Here is a 6,263-nt window from a genome sequence, read left to right on the forward strand (position 1 = left end):
TGGGGACATGCTGGAGACATCTCCCCACCCGGCTGATTTTGTCCCCATCACTTTTTGAGAGCATTTGTTAACAATCTTCTGAAAAAAAAGCACCAAGAAATGTTAACTAACAAATGAAAATGCTTTGAGAAAGGTTTATTTGCACAATAAGAAAACATGCAATGCAATATATTTCCCTCATATAAAAACAGACATTTCCACCTTAAATTGGAGCAGAAAATGTCTCCCGAATGCAGGAAATTACCAGTTTAATGCTAAAAATCTTGCCTTGTCTTGTTCTTGTGCATCGTCGCGTCTCATGATCCATTACGCCCCTAATCTGAGCCCTTATGTCCCCACCACTTTTCAACACAAAGTGACGCCCTTGATGCAGACACACAAAGATTCTTCACATTGCAAACTGTTTATATATATATATATATATATATGTGTGTGTGTATGGTGTATATATATATGTAATATATGCATTATAAATGTACGTAATAAATGCATTTTATAAATGTACATAATAAATGCATTACTAATTGTGCACCTATTTATTCAGCTGCTAGGTTCTGCCTCATCTGCGCCTTCCACAGCAACTTCCACCAAGGAAGCAGTCGGTTAAGTTGGCGCATTCAGCTGCCTCTTGTCTCAACATTTTTTTTCTTAATTCTTATATTTTCGGCACCACACATGTCTTTTTCCTCTTTCTTTCTTTTCCCATATTTACCGTCTCTGTTGCACTTGTCACACAACCCTGGGCTGAGTTCAGCCCCGACAAATGTAGCAAACCGGTGTAAAAGGTTTTTGGATTAAACTCGCCCCAGAGGGAAAGTAAACACCTCTCATCGGCGCCGTTGAGACAATCATAATTCAGCCAAGTTGGGAGGGGCCGCTCGTATCCCTCCTCAATATTGAAAGTATTAGTTTGGCCCCGAGAGACAGACACACAAGCAGCGTTCCGCAAAAGCTGACCTGTTGGCCAGCGCGGTTGCGGATCATTCAGTAAAACATTAGAAACTGAAAAATGTCAGTATTCAGGGACATTAAATCCGTTTAATAAAAGAAAAGCCATATCAAACTGTAGGCTAATTGGTTGTCCCTTCTCTTGCTTCTCCAAAATCTAAAATTGGAGGACAGAAAATAATATAAAAAATCGCCCCTATGCCCAAGGACACTTCGAAACACATTCCACATGGTCTGTTTGTGGAAATTGGACTAAAAACAATTGCATGTGTATGTAAATAAAATTAGTTTTTTCCATATCTAATATAAATGTGTGGTGGTTTTCTACAAACAGGTTGCTCTGTTTTGTAGAAGTACGTCTTGTTTCATGTTAAAACCACAAACCAACCTGAGTGTGATTTCTCTTTAGTTCTGACCTCACTGCTGAGCTGCACAACAAACCAAGGTGAGAAAACTTCTTCTGTCACAGCCACAGTGTGCAGCCTGCAACACTGAGTGGTTAACAGATAAAAAAGATGTTTACAAACATGTTGCCAGATCTCAACCAACACTGAAAACATGCAGAAAACTTTCATCTATCAGCTCAAATCTGAGTTTAATTCAGTGCCTGAAACTCAGAGATCAGTTCAGCAGTGAAGAAGTGAGAAAGTAGGAATATGAGGAATGTGGAGAAAATTAATGCAAATGCTCTCTAACCACATCTTTCTGTCTCTTCCTCCAGCCTCTCTGACTGTGAGTCCCAGCAGCTCTCAGCTGTTTAAAGAGAGTCTGTCTCTCTGAGCTGTGAGGAGGACGACAGCTCTGCTGGATGGACGCTGAGGAGGAACACAACCAGAGGAACCAGGACTCAGTGTGACGACTGGGGAGAACCAGCTGGTTCTTCCTGCAACATCAGTTACATTTTCCCAGTGGACAGTGGAGTTTACTGGTGTGAGTCCAGAGAGGGAGCAACCAGTAACACCATCAACATCACTGTCACTGGTAAGATCAGACTGTGGAGTTAGTGTTGATGAAGCTGTGTGTAAATGATGAAATGCTGTAGTTTGTCTCTGTGTTGAGGTGGACCAGTGATCCTGCAGAGTCCTGTCCTCCCTGTGATGGAGGGACATGATGTCACTCTGCACTGTAAAACAGACCCCTCCCTCCAACCTCCCAGCTGGTTTCTATAAAGATGGCTCCCTCATCAGGACTGAGCCTACAGGTCACATGACCATCCACCATGTTAACAAGTCTGATGAAGGCCTCTACAAGTGTGACATCAGAGGTCGTGGAGAGTCTCCATCCAGCTGGATCTCTGTCACAGGTGAGGAGGTTACCTTTGATTTCAGGACTTATTTCATCCAGAGATTCACCTGACCAGGTGGGATTCTCTCTACAGGTAAACCTACAACCTCAGCTCTGCCCACCCCGCCTCCTCCATCGCCTCCTCCATCGCCACCTGCCTCAGCCCCCCTCCAACTTGTGTTCAGACTGATCTACCACCTGGTGGTCTTCTGTCCATACTGCATCTCCACTGTCCTCATGGTGTCTTTATATCGACACAGGGCCACAGGTAACACTGAATCATTCACTGACCTTACAATCAATCAATCAATCAATTAATAGATCAATCATTACCTTTATTAATTTAGCTGATGCTTACTGATTGATATTTTCTTTCTACCCTGCTCTGACTGCAGGAAATGACCTGCCCGCCTCTATGGTGATGACCCCGCCCCCCCAGGCTGATGAGGGATTGAATAATGACTATGATGACATCATCACTGCTGTCACCACAGAGCATCACTTCTGAGCTGATCCAGTGTGTTGTGGTTCTTAAATGAAGATAAAATGTTTGTGTCATCAGCAAATAAACCTCAGATTTCATGATACAGACCCCTGGACAAATGAACAAAGCTGTCGACATGTTTTTGGTCCAAATAAAAGCTCAGGTTCAGGTTCTGGTTTGAGTTTTGTTGTTACTCTTGCTTGTTTGGTTTAGATGTTTTAAAACAGGGTTTTTATTTACTTTAAAAGTTTTCAATAAACTTCACAACAACTTTGTTGTGTTTCTGCCATTTCCTCCTGTGTTTATCACTCCCCGCCTCCTGTGTTCTTGTTTTTTTGTCAGTTGTTCGTTTGTTTCTGTGCTCTGTTTTATTTTTTTTAAGTCGCCCTCGTGCGTCTTTGTGAGTTTTACTTCCTGGTTTGTTTTGGAGCGTCCGGTGTCTTTGTCTAGCTTTGTTTTCTGTTCAGTCTTATAGTCCCATGTGTCTCACCTGTGTTACAGTTACCCTGCCCCCTCTATATAACGGTAGGTTTGTTTGTTCCCTTTTGTCAGATCCTTGTAGCTTGTTGTGCTCTTTCAAATGTGTTCCAGTTTTTAATCTTGCTTGTTTTGTTTGTGGATCTTTGTTGCACTTTTGCCTTCTTTTGATTTTGATTGGCTGTTTTGATTTTGTTTCTTTATGGATTTGTTTGGACTCAGCCACTCTCTACTAGGGGTGGGGGAAATAATTGATTTTTAGATGCATCGCGATGGGGACTTGGACGATTATGGATCGATTCACAAATGTCAATAATATTTGTATTGGATAAGGTCATTAGTAATTTTCACCAGTTCTGTCTCTGTGCTATGATGATCTCTAAATCCTGAGTGACAATCCTCAAATAAACTCTTGCTCTGTAGAAAGTCACACAGCTGTTTGGCGACTGCTTTCTCAAGCATCTTTGGAGAAATGGAAGGTTAAATATAGGTTTACAGTTTGCTAAAACCCCTCGATCAAAAGCGGAAGAGGTTTAATTACAGCTACTTTAAAGTACTGTGGTACATAGCCTGTTGCCAATGTTTGCCTTAACTTGTGAGTTTCTGTGTTATACTACGGGGCTAACGGTACATGGTGAAACCAGAGGTGTTAAACACAACAGATGTAATAAGGACATGTGCTTATGTACAAAATGAAGAAAACGTGGGTTGAATTCAGCAGTGGCCTGCCACAGTCACTCTTACTAGCCATTTTTGCGGATGGCATTCATAAAGTTGCCCCCTAAAAGTCATGAGTCAGGTCAGCAGTCGGGAAGAGAGGTATACATTTGAATAGTTTGTTTTTATAATTGTTTTGTTTTGTTTTGTATGGACCTAAAAGTGAAGAAACAAAAAACAGAGCCATATTTCCATGAATCAAAAAAAAGTAATTAAAATAACTGTCCAATTTTGTTTCATTTTTTTTGTTTCTCTGTTTGAAGAAATAAACTAAGTAAAGACAGACAGGTGGGTCAGGTGACCCGTAAGTAAAAGTAAATATAACAAAATATATGAATTTCTTGGGGGGACTTTTACAGGCCTGTCGGTCTTGAGAGCCTTTTGGCTTCAAAGTCAATGTTCTGCAGCCATGCCAGAATACAGGGGTGAGGTTGAATGATGATGATGATGATGAAGGTACAGTGTAAAAACAATGAGCACAGCTGGTGACTATGACTGGGTTTCTGACAAGAACAAACCACATGTCTCTATTTTTCAATTGTCCTTTATTTATTGCCACATGATCATATGTTGTTCATCATATGTTTATAGATGTATATTTGTTTGGTAAATTATATACAAATACCAAGTTAATACATGCTGTCTATAAAAGACTAAATTGGCAAAAGATGTGATTTGTCTCTCAGTAAGTGTCACCACTGTGCCTCTGCACAACCTGGTCAGTTTTTCAATTTGAGCCTCAACATAAAGTTTATTTCCTGTTAACTATGTGAGAAAACCACAAGAGAACGAGTGACACACAAAGAGGAAGGAGGAGGGTTTTACTTGGTTTGACTGGTGAACGTTAATGTGTTGATCTCAGATGGCCGAGAGTTAAAATGGAGAAATCATCTTTACCGCGGCTGCTAGGTAAGCAAGAATCTACTTAATGTGTGAATGTTTGTCTCCACGTTGTCTCAAAGATTAGGTCTAAAACATTTCTGGTGATTTTGAAAGCAACAGCGAGTTATAGAGTGAACAACATGAATACAAAGACAGAAATCAGCCAAACAGATCGTGTACATGTTAACTGCAACAACAGAGCAGGAATTTCAGTGTTGTTTGATAATATGGCACCAAAAAGCAACACAAACATTACAGCAAGTGTTCATTGCATTGTTAACAGTAGTTATTCCTACAGTATATCATAAAATAGAAGAAAGAGGTTGAAAGCATGTAGAAAAGTTTTATACAGAAAGGTATTTACTATCCTGAAGTGCTACAGAAGAGAAAACACACACATGCCAAGCTCGGACCAGAGGATGACTATTTAAAACACAATTATTAAGAATTTAACAAAATTAAAATACACAACAACAAACAAGTTAAAACAGGGTTTATTCATTTATTGGCACCTTAATTGTTTATAAAATTGACAGTGGCAAATACTCCGGGGCCAAAGCTGCTCAGTGTGTTTCCAGAATCCTCCAGTACGCTTTGTTCCACCTGCTGAGCTCCTCCAAGCTCTCAGTCCTCCTTCTGGCCGCCTGATGGTGAGAAACAGTAACCTTAAATGACCGAGTGGTGACAGCAGTCAAGGAGTCAAGGAAACTGTGCTTCACAGTGCTTGGATCAGTCCTTTGGCTAACTCTGCTAAGCTTGTCTTATATAAGAATAAACACAACAACCAAATATAAAAGCAAAAAACTAAATAACTAAACCTGCAAAACTAAAAACAACTCAAAACCCACACAAGACAAGCAACTAGACCAGTAACTATTAAGTCTTTAATTGTAATGTGCCACACAGAGGCAACACAGGAAATGGAGGTCTCTTCTGAGGCTGTCTTTAAATATCCTAAAATCCATCATCCACCCTACACACAAGGGAAACAGGCTTCAGCTCAGCTATCCAACTCTCTGGAACAAAGTAGATAATGCGTAGGAGAGGCCCCAACGCCATCTTTCACTCCTGCTGCGTCGAAGGTTCCATGTCCTGACTGCTCTGTTTGGGGAAATTGAACTAAATCAAAATTGTATGTCTCCTTAATAAAATACAATTTGTTATTTCCAAAGCTAATATCAATGTGTGGCTGTTGTTCTGTTTTGTAGAAAGTCCAGATGTCTTGTTTCATGTAAAACCTCAAACCAACCTGAGTGTGTTTTCTCTTTAGTTCTGACCTCACTGCTGAGCTGCACAACAAACCAAGGTGAGCAAACTTCTTCTGTCACTGCCAAAGCTGTCCAGACTGCAACACTGAGTGGCTAAGAGATAATGAATAAAAAAACTCATGTAGCCACCTCAACCAACGTTATAAGTATGCAGAAAACATTTGGGAAAATCAAATCAGTGGGATTCGGATTTCTTCTCTGAA

At 40.4% G+C, this 6,263-nt stretch overlaps 1 long non-coding RNA gene across 1 annotated transcript; it reads left to right on the plus strand.

Annotated features, from left to right (window-relative positions):
* Positions 1–2,225: 2,225 nt before the first annotated feature.
* On the plus strand, positions 2,226–2,983 carry LOC119904823. The gene is made up of 2 exons (XR_005444748.1): positions 2,226–2,500; positions 2,628–2,983. It is a non-coding gene; the product is annotated as an uncharacterized LOC119904823 (long non-coding RNA).
* The last annotated feature ends 3,280 nt before the right edge of the window (positions 2,984–6,263 follow it).

Source organism: Micropterus salmoides, unplaced genomic scaffold, assembly GCF_014851395.1.
Source record: "Micropterus salmoides isolate LMB-PRFRI ecotype aquatic unplaced genomic scaffold, ASM1485139v1 Ms_hic_scaffold_1576, whole genome shotgun sequence".
NCBI classification, from domain to species: Eukaryota; Metazoa; Chordata; class Actinopteri; order Centrarchiformes; family Centrarchidae; genus Micropterus; species Micropterus salmoides.